This window comes from Sus scrofa, chromosome 2 (genome assembly GCF_054392235.1).
Source record: "Sus scrofa isolate SSC_HxYL_T2T_F1_AM1 chromosome 2, Sscrofa_HxYL_maternal_Yorkshire_Landrace_v2.0, whole genome shotgun sequence".
Classification (NCBI taxonomy): domain Eukaryota; kingdom Metazoa; phylum Chordata; class Mammalia; order Artiodactyla; family Suidae; genus Sus; species Sus scrofa.
In genome coordinates, this window is record NC_139384.1 from 96550665 (window position 1) to 96565926 (window position 15262).

The 15262-nt window shown below is 47.9% G+C and overlaps 1 protein-coding gene across 24 annotated transcripts in view; it reads left to right on the forward strand.

The window, feature by feature from the left end:
- Positions 1 to 15262, forward strand: part of PDE8B (phosphodiesterase 8B) — a 329914-nt gene that overhangs the window by 77125 nt on the left and 237527 nt on the right. For 2 of the 24 annotated variants that reach the window (XM_085013880.1, XM_085013881.1), the window contains exons 1-2: positions 1843 to 1903; positions 2550 to 2786. The exons of 15 other annotated variants lie outside the window; for them this stretch is intronic. The gene's annotated coding sequence lies outside the window, so the exon portion shown is untranslated. Of the gene's footprint in view, positions 1 to 1842; positions 2049 to 2480; positions 2787 to 15262 lie in introns of those variants that run through there. 7 more of the 24 variants (XM_013994908.3, XM_021084467.2, XM_085013877.1 and 4 more) reach the window with 5 other exon arrangements.

Sequence of the window (15262 nt, forward strand, 5' to 3'; positions counted from 1 at the left end):
ACGCTGGATCCTTAACCCACTGAATGAGGCCGGGGATCGAACCCACAACCTCATGGTTCCTAGTTGGATTCCTTAACCACTGAACCAAGATGGGAACTCCCACAGTGGGAACTTCTAAGGTGATATTCCTAGGGGCATGGATAGGGACAAGGAAGCATGGACCCAGCCTGGAAGAGAGCTGTGGTGGATGTTATGATGCCAGGAAAAGAACGACCTACTCATCTAGCTGGAGCAGTGCCACCAGCAGATGGCCCTCAGCTCAGCTGTCAGTCTCATCAGGGGATTGCCTCAGCTAATAAGAGCTACCAAGGTGGCCTACAAGTAACTGCTGATCCATATCCATAGGTATAAAGGCCTATCATCCAGGACCCAATTCAGGACAACTCTGAAGCATCATCCAGCTTCAGAGTTTTCCCTACAGGGGTGCCTGAGGCTTTTCGTGAGGCTGTATCCTAGCTCAGTTTCTCCTTCTGCCCAATCTCCACCCCACTTCCCTGCCTTCCTCCCTCCCTGCTTTCCTTCCAGATGTTGATGCCAAGAGTGTGTTTTCATAAACCTCTGCCTGCTAAACGCCATCTCAGAATCTGCTTCTTGGAGAACCCATCCTGCGCGGAAATTTTATGAGCAATTTGCTTGTCCATTAGAAAATCCAGTATGGACTTTTTCTGCATTAACTGGAGATACATTTTTTCGTGTGATCAAATTAAAAGAGAGTGAGAGAAAGACATCAAAAGTTGGAAAGTTGTAGTATTCAACTGAGAAGAGAAATGGAAGTAGAGGACTTAGGCTAGATTAGGTTAGTTAGGCTAGGTTAAGTTAGTTCTTCCTCCTCTGTATATCTGAATTTGGGATTTGGGGTGACACCTTGCTTCTCTTTGAAGGTTAGAAGCTATTTGAAGTCTTCATCCTGTTACTCTTAAATTTGATGTCATGGGGAGAGAGAGGGAGAGAACCACAGACATGATTTAAAATCGGATGCTTCTTTTCTGCTTTGCCCTAGGCCTCTGTGTTCTTGCCTTTGACCTTATAAGCAGCTCTCCTTTGAGTCCTTCCTTGGACCATCCGTTTCTCCTCTCCGGGACTGTGGCAGCAGGCCGGAATCACCAAAGAACCAATGAATAAATGGGCAGTGGTGCCTCGCAGCTCTAGCTCAGGCTGCGATAAGCAGCCCTCTTCTGAAGGCGTTCTTGCTCCCCTTGAGCGAAGCTGAGTGAGCCTCAATTTTGACTGCCCAGCCTGGAAGAACAGTTGACAGTGGGAGACTGGGTGGAGTAGAGGCCAGGGTGAAAATTTAGTGACACCCAAAGAAGAGGTGAAAACTCTGGAGGAGAAAGCTGAGAACTGGGCAACAGCTTCTTTCTGTTCTTTCTTTGGATTTTATGGGGAAATTTATGTATTTAAGTACTTGGTTTTCTGCAGGGCCTCCCATCCCTTGGCATGACCTCCAGATGATGGGTAGACATGGAATGGACTTCAGTCTTCAGACTGAGTCGCCCTCCAACTCAGCCTGCAGAGTATGTGGGGAAGCGGGGGATGCGGAGCCATGAAGTCTCTGCTCACTGCTGAGTATAGGACCTGAGCAAGTCAGATGGGTGGCGTTGGGCTGGAGGGTCCCTACAGGGCGTCGTGGTGTTTTGCTCAGGGATGTTACACTGTGTTCGTGAACTGCCAGAGGCTCATTGTGGAGCTCCCCAGGCTGCACCCCCCTTCGGGCCCGGTTTGGGGAAGAGGGTCTGGGCAACAGAAGGCGGCCCAGGGACCTGTGCAGAAGGGAAGAGGCCTCGGACAGCCGAGCGGGGAGGGCGCCGAGGCGTGGTGCCCGCTGCCGCGCCCAGGGGCCCCAGGGGCTGAGCCGGGCGGCAGGCGCGCTCTGCCCTGCCTGGGAGAGCGCGGGGAACGGCGGGCGGGGCCGAGGGGCGCAGCGGGGCCCGGGCGGCGGCGGCTGCGGAGCGGGGGCGCCGCGGAGGAAGGCGGGCGACTGAGAAGGAGGGAGGGGGACGCACGCGGACGGAAAGTAGGGAAAGAGGTGCAGGCAGGCGGGTGGCGCTGTGGCCCTGGGGCCGCGGGAACCCGGCGAGATCGAGCTGGGCGGCGGCGCCGGCCGAGAGGAGCTGAGGGCGGAGGCGCGGGGAGCGCGTTTGGGGCGCCGCGGTGGGGAGGGTGGCGGCCGCCGGTGCGCGCGGGGTGCCGTGTGTGCGCGCTCCCCCGCTCAGGGAGAAAGATGGCCCAGAAGGGAAAGTTGGGGTGACGCGCGCAGCCCCAGGAGGCTCGGCGGGGGGCGCCGCGCCGAGCCCGACGGAGCGGCGGCCGGAGAGGCCGAGGGGCGCGCGGTCCGGGCGCCGCCGCCACCGCCGAGGCGCCCGCCCCCTCACTGCAGGTGGCCGCGGCGACGCTGGGGCCGGGCGGCCGGGGGCGCGGGCGGGCGCGCTGGGGAGCCCGGCAGAGGGATGGGCTGCGCCCCCAGCATCCACGTCTCGCAGAGCGGCGTGATCTACTGCCGGGACTCGGAGGAGTCCAACTCGCCCCGCCAGACCACCAGCGTGTCGCAGGGCCCCGCGGCCCCCCTTCACGGCCTCTTCGTCCAGACCGACGCCGCCGACGCCATTCCCCCCAGCTGCGCGTCCGGGCCCCCCGGCGCCGCCCGCGTCCGCAGGGCCCGCGGCGAGCTGGGCAGCGGCAGCAGCGGGGGCTCCGCAGCCCCCGCCGTGACCACCTGCAGGGGCCGGAGACGCCACTGCTGCAGCAGCGCGGAGGCCGAGACCCAGACCAGCTACACAAGCGTCAAGGTAAATGCTGGGGCTGGCACACACTGGTGGGGGGCCGCGCGCCCCGTCCGGTAGGGCTCGCGCGGGTAGGGGGCTCCGGCGGAGTTGAGTGGCAGTGACGTGGTTGGTTTGGGGAGGCTGCCACTAAAGAGTTTACTTTTCATTTGTGGGGGGTGCTGAGGGCCCAGGAAACCTGAGCCTTAAAGACCCTGGAGGGGTCCTGGGGGCTGGTTCCAGAGGACAGGGTGGAGAAGGGAAGCAGGTGGGCTAGCCCGTTTCTCAAGGAGGGGAAGAAAACTGGGCTGGATTAACTCTGGAGGAGAGGTGGGTATCGCTGAGAGCTTTCGCTGGCGAGTCCCATTGAATGAAATCTGAGCTCCAGGCTGGATTTGCATGCCTTGTAGGTGAATGGTGCAGACTCAGTGCAACGGTACTGTAGTGCCCTGGTGTTCAGATTTTTACCTGGGGAAACCAGCCAGGTTGCATGGAGTCTCAGCCACAGGGAAGGGCGTGAGGATCTGTGAATGAATGAGGGTGTTTCTGTTTTGTGAAGAGATGGAGGAAGGGAATGGAGGAAGAGGACCTGAGTGGAACCTGTTGTTCCTCACTTCTTTGGGTCGGCTGCATCTTGACATAATTGAGAGAACCTGGCAGTGAGTTTAGAGGGTCAGCTGAGTTCCAGTGAGGGGAAGTGGTTTTCAGTGCAGTGCAGCTGTCTGAAGATGAAAACTCATTCTGCACATATATCTATCTTTCAGGAAAGTGGACTTTTTGAGGAACTAGAACAAATGAAGTGGTTAAAGCAGTTACTACCTATTTCTTCATGCCAGAAGAAAGATGATTGTTTTAATAGTGTCTTCCTCTGTGTTGGCAAAAAGACTTTGAAGTCCAAGAGGTTTTTCTTTGTGTAAATCTGGCCACTGGGCCTTTGATCCTTCTAGCAAACAGAAAGACAGTGGCACATCCCACAGGACAGAGGAAAAGAAAAATGTCTCTATGACCATAACTGTTAGATAGAATCACCAGCTTTTACATGGTCAGAAACTGCTCCATCAATTCTTTTGTAAAGGTACAGCTGTATATTTAGTACTTAGAAAGTGACTCAACAGTTGGCCTCGTGTGAGGTGGCTCCTGGTCTTCATTGAATAAAGTGGAGGAATGAAAACAAGGATGACATGTGCTGGCTTAGTCTGGAAGACCAAAAGCCTTTTTTAGTGAGCTTGCTTTGTCGTAAATTTTAATTAATTTATTTTTTAGTGAGCTTACCTTAACAGGATCTGATTTTGTAACATGAAGCATAACTGATATTTATTTATTGTTGTAGAGTTTCTTTGGTATAGTAATCTAATGTAATATAATCATCCATATAATAAAATACCATTTATTGAGCACCTACTATGTGCCAGGGATATACTTTCTCTTCTAGCTTTGGAATATTAAGTGTGTAATGATATAATGTCCAAAACCTAGAGACTGGGATTCATGACAGTACAACCTGCTGATTGAACATTTGCTATAAATGCATGCGATGAAAACTCTGTTTTTCTTTTGTCAAGTTCCCCCCCCTCTCCACACACACACATGGTTCACATGAAGTTCCCATTAGGAGCATATTTAGGCAATCAAAATGGTGTATTTGGTGAAATAATTAAATTGGAATGCTATCAATAAATACTATCTTTTTGCCTTCTTGTTGCAAAGAAACAGTTGAAGACAGGAAGCACTAGTTCAAAATGGTGACAATTCATGAACTCTGTGGTCCTCTTCTTGGTTGCTGCAGAGAAATTTTGTATTTTTGCCTTTCAGAGTAGCAAGAATCCCAATTTGGTATCTGAGAGCTCTAGCTACTCTATGTTTGTTCAGTGAAAGAAAGAATAGTGAATGAACTTATTCTCTTTGTTTTAGTACTTCCCTCAAGGGGCTACCTAGAGACCAAATGAAGTAAAAACTGGAGGGAAAAATGAGTCCCAATTATTAGCAGCTAGTGCAAACTTGTAGAAGTGTCATTGCTACTTGGCTGAGGTTTTAAAAGGGTTGACCTGGATAGGAATTTAACTTAATTTGCTTTATCAACCAGATTTCCACATAAGAGCTGAATTCGTTCCAACCCACTGCTGGGAATGTTGGATTAAAACTTCTCGTTCAGTCTCTTCCACACTCATTTGCATGCATAGAGGTCAGAAAGTATAGATTTGAAATTAAAGACCCAAATTATTATTTATACAAATCATCCAGAATAATGATCCCAGAATTTATTTAAGAGTATCCTTTTCTAACTTCCGACTCTGTGTTACCATATCTTTTTCATTTTTCACATGTTCCACGCTCTTTTGTGGATCAGGTAATTGTATAAAGACATTTCTTTCATGTCTTGTTCGAAAAATTCTTCTGCCTTCAGAGTTTGAGAGGACCTTTAAGAGTAGCGAGTCATGGAGTTCCTGTCGTGGCTCAGTGGTTAATGAATCCGACTAGGAACCATGAGGCTGAGGGTTCGATCCCTGGCCTTGCTCAGTGGGTTAAGGATCCGGCGTTGCCGTGTGGTGTGGGTCGCAGACACAGCGAGGATCCCACATTGCTGTGGCTCTGGCGTAGGCTGGAGGCTACAGCTCCGATTGGACCCCTAGCCTGGGAACCTCCATATGCCGTGAGAGTGGCTCAAGAAAAGGCAAAAAGACAAAAAAAAAAAGAGGAGAGAGTCATGTCTTACCCCTCCACCACCGCCACACAAACACATCTCCCTTCTCCAGAATGCTCGGGTGGAAAAGTAAAAGTCTTTGCCATTTGGTCCTGTTTACAGTGGTGGTGGGTTTGTAATAGTTTTTTTTTTAAATTTCCTCTTTGTACATCAATTATAAACCATATCTTCATTATCTCCTTGGTCTCTGGTATTCCCCAGAGTGCAGAACTGTGTGCTTCAGCGCTCTCTTTCCTAGCAAGCATTCATCTCATTAGGCTTTTAGAATGATGCGGCATTATGATGTCAAACATGATGTCGACAGGAACTTTCCTGAATACCTAATTTACCAAAAAATGATAAACATTAATAATTCATGTGCAAAACAGGGCTATCATATGGGTTTCCATTTCTGGGAAGAAGTTAGATTCATCTTCCAATTGCTGTAAAAACGCAGCTTCCTAGCAATTTGTCTCCCTCTTGTTTGCCTTTTTAAAAATAGTCCGTACTCCAACAGGAGAATCCTGCGGAATGCTCACTCCTGATATTGTGCCAGTTGTGTAATTCTTGTTCAGAAATACTCAGAGGAGATGGCTGAACCTCTCCCTGGGAAGATCTGGGGATTCTGAAAAGTCATCTTTTCTCATCCCAGCTGTTGTGGTTGGGGAGGCATCTGGGACTAGGCAGCCCACTGTAGACAAGAGTGTTTGTTGACACTTCTTTAGTCAACTTGCAGCCATCTCTATGTCGGTGAACAAGTTTGTGGATCAGACACAGGAGGTTATTAGTTTCTAAATGGCAGCCTCACCCGTTCCCTGTTTCTCCTCCATTCATTGTGCTCATTTATTCATTCAGTGTTTGTGCCAGACTCTGTTGTACTAGGGATTCAGGCAATAGCCATGAAGTTCAGTAAGCAGAACCTAAGAGGACTCTATTGCAAAAGATTGATGAATCTATTGCAAAAAGGGGTGCCTAAGCCAGTCATTCATTATTTCTGTATAATCTGTTCCATGGCTTTCCAGATCAGCGAGGAGAATCCCAAGCTGACCGTGTATAAAGGAAAAATAGATATTTTTCTGACCTTATGGTAAATGGTGAGTGAGATTTTTATTTGGGGGAGGGGTAGAGCTGTTTTGAAAACAAATCATTTTTGTTCTCTAAGTCAGTATTCTCAAACGACAGTATATATCAGAATCCCTTGGAAGGCTTGTTAAAATACAAATATTTGGGTCCTGCTCTCAGAGTTTCTGATTTAGTAGGTCTCAGGTGGGGCCCAGGAAGTTGGATTTTTTACAGGCTTCTAGGAGATGCTAGTTTTGCTGATCTCAGGGATCACACCTTGAGAACCTCTGTTGTTGGATGAATGAAATTGACTGTCTGTGGGTCAGATGAGTTAGGTGGGGCCACCTCCAGCAGAATATATGACAGATACCACATTGCATATGTTTGGAGTACTAATCACAGCCCTGCCTTCATCTTTGTTTCCTTTTGTAATGGGGCCACTTGTCATCTCTATCCATAAAGTCAGGGTCTGCGCCTCCAAGGTTGGCTGGAATAAGTGGAGAGAGGGCCGAACTATGTGGCCCACTTTGGTTTCTTGAGGTTTGACTTCCCTTCAGGATCCAGTGGGATTTGCTTTGTCGTCACAGTCCCTCACATGCCTCTGCCCTGCTGGGGCTGTGTCCCGCGTGCTGGGAAATTGCAAGGCAAGGGTGGATCTTAAAACAGGGGCAGACATGACATTATACAGGCTCCTTCAGTTCTTGGCTCTTGGAGTTCTTGCTCTTCCTTTTCACCATTTTTTAAAAAATGTAAAAAATAGAGCATAACTTTTGTAAATCCAAGGAATCTTGCAGGTCGATTTAGAAAAACCCTAGTTTACTTTCTGCCATAGTTCATTTTGTGAAAATATAGCCTCCCCCCTTTCTTCCAACACATGAATTGTAGCAGTGAGCAAGATTTCCTAATTTTCACTGCTATCTTCAGTACTCACACTATCGTTTTTAAGAAACATCAGATAATTCTCCACTCAGACTTTGTTAAATCAGTTCTCAAATCAGAAAGTACCAGAGCAAGCCGCTATTTCTCAGAGGTAATGCTTTGCTACCGAGTCCCACCCTGGTAGACACGAGGCAGGACTTAGGCTGCGACTGGACTGGACAGGCTGGGGAGGGCAGGGCAGTTCCTGTGGTACCAGGATGTGGTGGGTGAAGGCCAGGAATCAGAGTAGGAGGGAGCAAGCCCTGTGGCATCAGGTGGAGACACAGAGTCCAGAGTCTGGGAAACCAACAGGGTTGAGAGGGGCAGGTGAGTACTTCAGGGCCAAGTGGGCAAGTAAAATCTAGAATACTGGGGCTCAGAAAGGTGACAGTTGTTGAACTATACTGAGACATTTGGCTAGGGAAAAAAGCTCTCTTGGGACTTCCCATTTGGCTCAGCGGTAATAAACCTGACTAGGATTCCTGGCCTTGCTTAGTGGGTTAAGGATCTGGCATTCTGGTATTGCCATGAGTTGTGGTGTAGGTCACAGACATGCCTGAGATCTGGCATTGCTGTGGCTGTGGTATAGGCCAGTGGCTATAGCTCTGATTTGACCTCTAGCCTGGGAACTTCCATGGCCAGGTGTGGCCCTAAAAAAAAAAAAGAAGAAGAAGAAGAAGAAGCAGCTCTTTCCTTTCTTTTCTTTTTCGGGCTGCACCTGAGGCAATATGGAAGTCCCTGGGCTACGGGTGGAATGGGAGCTGCAGCTGCTGGCCTGTGCCACAGCCATGGTGCCACCAGATCCAAGCTGCATCTGAGATCGGTGACCTATGCTGCAGCTTGCGGCAATGCCAGATTCTTACTTAGCCCACAAGTGAGGCCAGGGATCGAATCCGCATCCTCACTATGTCAGGTTCCTAACTTGCTGAGCCACAATGGGAACTCTTACTTTTCTATTCTGTTTAGAGTTCTCTGCTGAGTGTCGATATTTCAGGGCCCATAGGAGATGCTGGAGGACCAATCAGAGTAAACCCTGCACCCAGGTGACGCAAGACCAACCCGGCCTTCCTCGCACCTGATCAGATGGTGTCTGGACAGGAGACAGATTGCATATCCACAGGGGTTTAATGGAAACTAATCTAATGCAGGGACTATTTCAAATGTGTTGGCGGGATGAAAGGAAATCAGCAAATGGTGATGAAGCCCCCTAAGACTGGAAACAGAGGGCACTGTTACCCCCTAGAAGAGGCCACAGGAGGCAGGGGTTATGGGAACCTAAGAAACCAAGCCCGTAGGACAGGGAAGCCCCCAGAAGCTGTCTTAAGGAAGAATGCAGTGATTGGAGGCCTTTGGCCTGACGGGGAGCCCTGGGAGTAGCAAATATCCCCATGCTGCTCTCTTCCCTTTCACTGATCGCCAGCTGGTACCATCTTTGTCCAGACACATTTGGAAACTAGAGGGCAAGGGAGCCCATTGATCCATGTTTGCCCGAACAGGGGGATATCCTGACCATACCCCAGAAAGCTCTCTGTAACCAGTGCTTAAAAGATGTTTGGCGTCATTAGAGATACCCTAGGAAGCTCAAACTGAGTTGGGTAATTTTGTCTCAAATAATGATATTTTTAAATGGCCACTTAATGTATTGTTTATGTGGGGTTTAATGACTAATGATATTGAAGTATGTCCACTTATCTTATTTGGCGACCTCTAAGATACTGCTGAAAACAACTCCTCCTCTTCAGTTCAGCCTCCACCCTGACTCTGCTTAGACATTTTCTTAGCTTGAGCAGCTGTAACAAAATAAACAGGGTGGTTTCAACACCAGTTTCTTTCTCCCTGTTCTGGAGGCTGGGAAGTCCAAAATCAAGGTGCTTTGTGAGCCATCTTCTTGCTGTGTCCTCATATGGCAGAGAGCAAGCAAGCAAGCTCTGGTCTTTCTCTTAGAAGGATACTAATCTCATTAGGGGGGCCCCCACCCTCATGACCTCATCCAAACTTGGTTACCTCCCAAGGTCCCACCTCCAAATACCAGCTGGGTTAGGGCTGGAACATAGGAATTGGGGGAGGGAGAGTGCCTTCCGTCCATAACACATGTGTTTGTATCATTTCCTCTGTTCCTGGCCCACTGTCCCTTCTTCCCATGATCTCCAAGCCCAGAGGTAGGGGGTGGGGGAGAAAGCACACTTTCTAAGTAAGAATTTCCCTAAGTAGGTGTCCAGGTTCATCAATTTGTTATATTCTGGCTCTCTAGCCTTTCTTTCCACCACCTCAGAGTGTTAATGAGTGAGTTTTACTATGTGTTTATCACCTGATATTTTCATTCAAGAAAGTGTATACTTAAAACACTGAAAAATAGTCAAATAGGTTCAGAAGTTCGTATTTATTTATTTATTTATTTATTTCTGTCTTTTGTCCTTTTTTAGGGCCGCTCCCATGGCATATGAAGGTTCCCAGGCTAGGGGTCGAATCGAAGCTATAACTGCGGGCTACACCACAGCCACAGCAATGCGGGATCCGAGCCGCCTCTGCGACCTACACAACTGTTCATGGCAATGCTGGATCCTGAACCCACTGAGCGAGGCCTGGGATCGAACCTGCGTCCTTGCGGATACTAGTCAGGTTCGTTAACTGCGGAGCCATGACGGGAACTCCCAGGAGTTCATTTTTAAAAAGAGGTATTAGGAGTTCCCATCGTGGCGCAGTGGTTAACGAATCCGACTGGGAACCATGAGGTTGCGGGTTCAGTCCCTGCCCTTGCTCAGTGGAGTAACGATCCGGCGTTGCCGTGAGCTGTGGTTGCAGACGCGGCTCGGATCCCTGAGTTGCTGTGGCTCTGGCGTAGGCTGGTGGCTACAGCTCTGATTCGACCCCTAGCCTGGGAACCTCCATGTGCCGCGGGAGCGGCCCAAAGAAATAGCAAAAAGACAAAAAAAAAAAAAAAAAAAAAAAAAAGAGGTATTACTGTTATCTTACAGTGGAAGCCTAGATAGTTAATTATGTTTTAATGAAAAACACCACTTTTTAATAAGTTGCAGTGTAGATTAGTTTAGATTTGGTCGCTGATTGCTTCTTCTGCATTTTTCCTTTTATCCCATTGCCAGCTGACAGCCAGTTTTTTCATGCAGGATTTCAATGCCTACTCTTGACCACCACATTTTTTCAGGTCCTCCTTTCTGCCTCCTCGGGGAAAATTCACAGAAAAAGAGTTTAGAAGCTTGTGAATGGTTTCATAATCATCCTAATAAAATCGGGAAATTCTTTTGCTTTGCATAATCCATGAATGAAAGCAAGCCGGTGGTGGTTGTCTCTTGTTTCCAAGGCAATTCCAATTTTCTTGTGTGGTTTGTACATTTTGCAACAAAATATGTAGAGAAGATCTAGTAACATTAGCTATTATTTAAGTCTTGCTATCTGCGGAGCACTTTATATTGTTTCACCCAATGTACACAAAACCCTATGAGCTATAAATTATCATTCTCCTTTTACAAAGAAGGAAGTCTGGACTGCAAGAGATACAGTGTGTTGCTCGAGGTGGGGGCTGGAATTTAAATACAAGATTGTCTAACTCCAACTCCAAAGTTCTTAAGCACTGAGCTTGTTGCCTCCTCACAGGCCTGAGGGCCCAGCTCTATGGCTGGTACTGCAATTGCTGCCCATGTTCATCAGAGTGGTGATGAACGTGGGCAGGCAGAGCAATCAGGAGGCTTTGTGAGTGAGTTTTTCCTGTTACAGATCCATAGTCACCCCTTCTATTTCTTCTTCTTCTTTTTTTTTTTTTGTCTTTTTAGGGCTGCATCCATGGCATTTGGAGGTTCCCAGGCTACGGGTCCAATTGGAGCTGAAGCCACTGGCCTTTGCCACGGCCACAACAACTCAGGATCCGAGCCGCATTGGTGACCTACACCACAGCTTATGGCAATGCTGGATCCTTAATCCACTGAGCGAGGCCAGGGATTGAACCTGCGTCCTCATGGATGCTAGTCCAGTTTGCACACCACTGAGCCACGACAGGAACTCCCACAGTCATTCCTTCTATTAGCGCAAACTGGAGTGTTGCTTTGAGCTGAGTGGAGAATGTAAAATGCTTACAAAATTGGAGACACTTTGGCAGAACATGTTGCCCTTATGGTCACTGAACACAGTATGTGGCACGTTGTAAATATTGTACAGATATTAGCTGCTAATAATCTGTGTTTCTGTGATTTCTGTTTCGGTAGTCAAAGTGAAATTTTGGTTATTTAGATGTAGATATTTTTGAAACACCTATTTTTAAATTAATAAATGTTTTAAAAACTGTATCCCACTTTCAAGTGGATTAATTTGGCCAATGCAGGTGACTAACTGATTTATATGTAGATATGTTACCCTGAAGCTTTGGAAACCCCTGGGGTTGATCTGCATCAAAGTAGAATCTTGCCAGTCGAAGGGGGTTCTGTGACTTGCAGACCCACATAAGGTTTCTTCTGCCTTTCAACCTCAGGGCCTTGGTGTTATCTTGAGGTGTTAACATCTTCTTTGGTGTAAACTTGTAACCCAAAGCCTTAGTCTATAATTGAACTTAAAGCCATTTTGCATAAGCTCTGTTAGTTTTTGTATTACGGCATTTCAGGTGCTGTCAGATGTACTTATTGTTGGAAAAATGATACCCTGTAAATCTAAGACCCATTTTTTTTTTTCCTGGAGAGGAAGCTATAATCATTAGCTACAGGGATCCAGTTGCCTGTGTGAGTCACAAAAAGGAGGGAGGACCTCGAATTTTGGAAATTTGTACAGAAAGACTTTTTAGTAACCTGTCACACAAGTCAACAATAAAAGGAAAGGTGCCATTTTCTGACGTCAGAACCACAAATAACATTAAAGCTCTGGGCCTGGAAGGTGATGACTTCAGGGTAGATGGGGCTTTTGTCCACTTCAGAGTTCCTGCTGAGGAAGCTTCAAAGCAGTGGGCAAATGGAGAGGAAGGTACCCTGTTATGAAGGTCGGTAATGACCCAGCAGCCCAAGCCTCACCCACAGGTGGTCTTTGGGTCATAATGAGACAGATTTTCAGACAAATATGGGACACGGTTTGTCTTGGCCTGGAAGCTGGGTGCCTGTGTGGGATGCATAAGGTGCTCCACTGGGTGATGCTTCTGAAGCCTTAGTAGTGTTTTGAACTGAGCAGTAGCTGGAGCTAAAAAGTTCCTCTTTCCCCCCATGATCTGTTTTTTTTTTTTTTGTTTTTTTGTTTTTTGTCTTTTGTCCATTTAGGGCTGCACCCGAAGCATATGGAGGTTCCCAGGCTAGGGGTCCTATCGGAGCTGTAGCTGCCGGCCGATGCCACAGACACAGCAACTCGGGATCCAAGCCACATCTGCAACGTACACCACATCTCACGGCAACACCGCATCCTTAACCCGCTGAGCGAGGACAAGGATCAAACCCGCAACCTCATGGTTCCTGGTCGGATTCATTTCCGCTGCGCCACGATGGAAACTTCACCCCCCACAATCTAATACAAACTCTGGCTACAACGTCTCCTTTCCAGAATTCCCTGGAGAGAGTGATACCCAAGACAGTGATGGCCAGATAAAGAGAGAGCAGAGCAACAGATCAGCTTTGTCAGTGGCTGGGCAAGTCGGGTTAAGATTGCCTTTGTCTGTGCCCTGGGCAGTGGCGGCTTGCTCTGGACCAGAGGCTGAGGCAGACACGGTTGCCTGAGGCTTCCTGACATCTTCCTTCCAAATCTGTAAGGCTCGGTCTGCAAAGCCATTCCAGGACTCCTCACACACACGGGACCGCCACAGGCTCTCCTGTCCCTGTGGTCGGCCCCTCTGCCCATGTGCTCAGCCACATGCGGAACCCTGGCGAGCTTGCTCCTTCGTGAAAGCCCAGCCCCTTTTCCTTGCCGTGATCTGGCCCACTAGGACCGTGAGACACCAGGACTGGCTGACTCTGAAATCGTGGAGCCTTCACTTTCATCCCGTTGGGAGGAGCTTATGAGGGGAGGGGAGTGTGGTCCATTACCCTCACCCTGGGGTAGGGGCAGGGAGGTTGCAGGCACATTCTCCTCTCCTCTGTGTTGGTTGAGATTTTCAAGAAGGGAGAAGGAGGTGGAGCCAAAGGCAGAGGCGAGAAGTTCGAATCTCAAAAAAGAATCTGGAAATGCTTTGGATTCATGTAAAAGGTAACCCTCGCAGATTATAGGACAAAAATACTTTGTAAAGCCTCTAACTGGTATTGGGAAAGGGTTTTCATATAGAAACAATGTTATATGTGGCATTTAGGTTTCTAGGTTAGCCCAGAAAAAGTAGTTAGCCCATTATGTGTCTGGAATATATTTACAGTGTTGTGAGAGAAACATAAAATTGAATTAGAACTTGCATTTCGTTTGTGCATGTGTCCTTTGGGAGAAGCAGGTTTAATTAGAAGGTGATGAAGCAGATGAGGAAGAACCTGTGCGGTTCCCTCAGGGCATCCTTATCCTGAGTGATTGGCAGTGTCCTGAGGAGGTGAGGGACTCAGTGGTGTTTTTACCCCACCTTGCAGTAGGGAGAGGGCGGGGGTACAGGCAACTCCAGTGGCTTGACCAGGGCCTGCAGCCCGGAACTCAGAGCCACTGCCGTTACTCTTGTCCTCTTTTCACTGTGCTATTTCACCTCCAGAGGCACTGAAGTGTCTCATTTCTTTTAGGCACTTATTTTCTGTTTCATCTTCAGATGTTTCAGCCTATTTCTTCTAACTCTAAGAATTCAGTGTTTAAAAAAAAAATCACAAAACCACTATGTACTGAAAAATGTAATGACTACTGTTTAGTTCTGGCTGTTATAACAAAAATACCATAGACTGGGTGGCTTATGAACAACAGAAATTTACTCCTCACAGTTCAAAATTCTGGAGGCTGGGAAGTCCTGAGTCAGGGCAGTGGCAGATTCAGTGTTTGGTGAGGAACTGCTTCCTTGTACATAGACAACCATCATCTTTTTGTGTCCTCACATGGGGAGGGGGTGAAGGAGCTCTCCAGGGTCTGTTTTACCAGGGCACTAATTGCATTTCTGAGGGCGCCACCCTCATGACCTAATTACCTCCCAAAGGTCCTATGTTTTCATACAGTCACATTGGGGATTAAGATTTCGACCTGTGGAGTTCCCTTTGTGGCAAAGCAGAAACGAATCTTACTAGGAACCATGAGGTTGCAGGGTCAATCCCTGGCCTCACTTAGCAGGTTAAGGATCTGGCGTTGCCATGAGCTGTGGTGTAGGTCACAGATGCAGCTTGGATCCTGTGTGGCTGTGGCCATGGTATAGGCCAGCAGCTGTAGCTCCAATTAGACCCCTAGCCTGGGAACCTCCGTATTGCTGAGAGTGTGGCCCTAAAAAGCAAAAAAAAAAAAAAAAAAAGATTTTAATATGTGAATTTGGGGGGTAAGGAGGGACACAAACATTCTGTCTATAGCTACTGCTTACTTTCAATTCATTTTTCTAACTGTCTTATTATTTTTTACAATTTGTTGGTATCGACTTAAGACCCATTCATTGTGATTGGTTGATATGTCTCTTAAATCTCTCTTAATCTGTAGGTTTCCCAGCCCTCTCTCTTTTTTCCACTTGCAGTTACTTTCTTAAGGACCTTGAGTTGTTTGTCCTGTAGATATTCCTCTAGTCTGCGTTTTTTTTTTTTTGTTTTTTTGTTTTTTGCTTTTTCAGGGCCACACCCATATGGCATATGGGGGTTCCCAGGCTAGGGGTCGAATTGGAGCTACAGCTGCCGCCTGCGCCACAGCCACAGCAGCACAGGATCTAAGCCAAGTCTGTGACCCACACTATAGTGAACAGGAACCAGATCCTTAACCTGCTGAGCGAGGC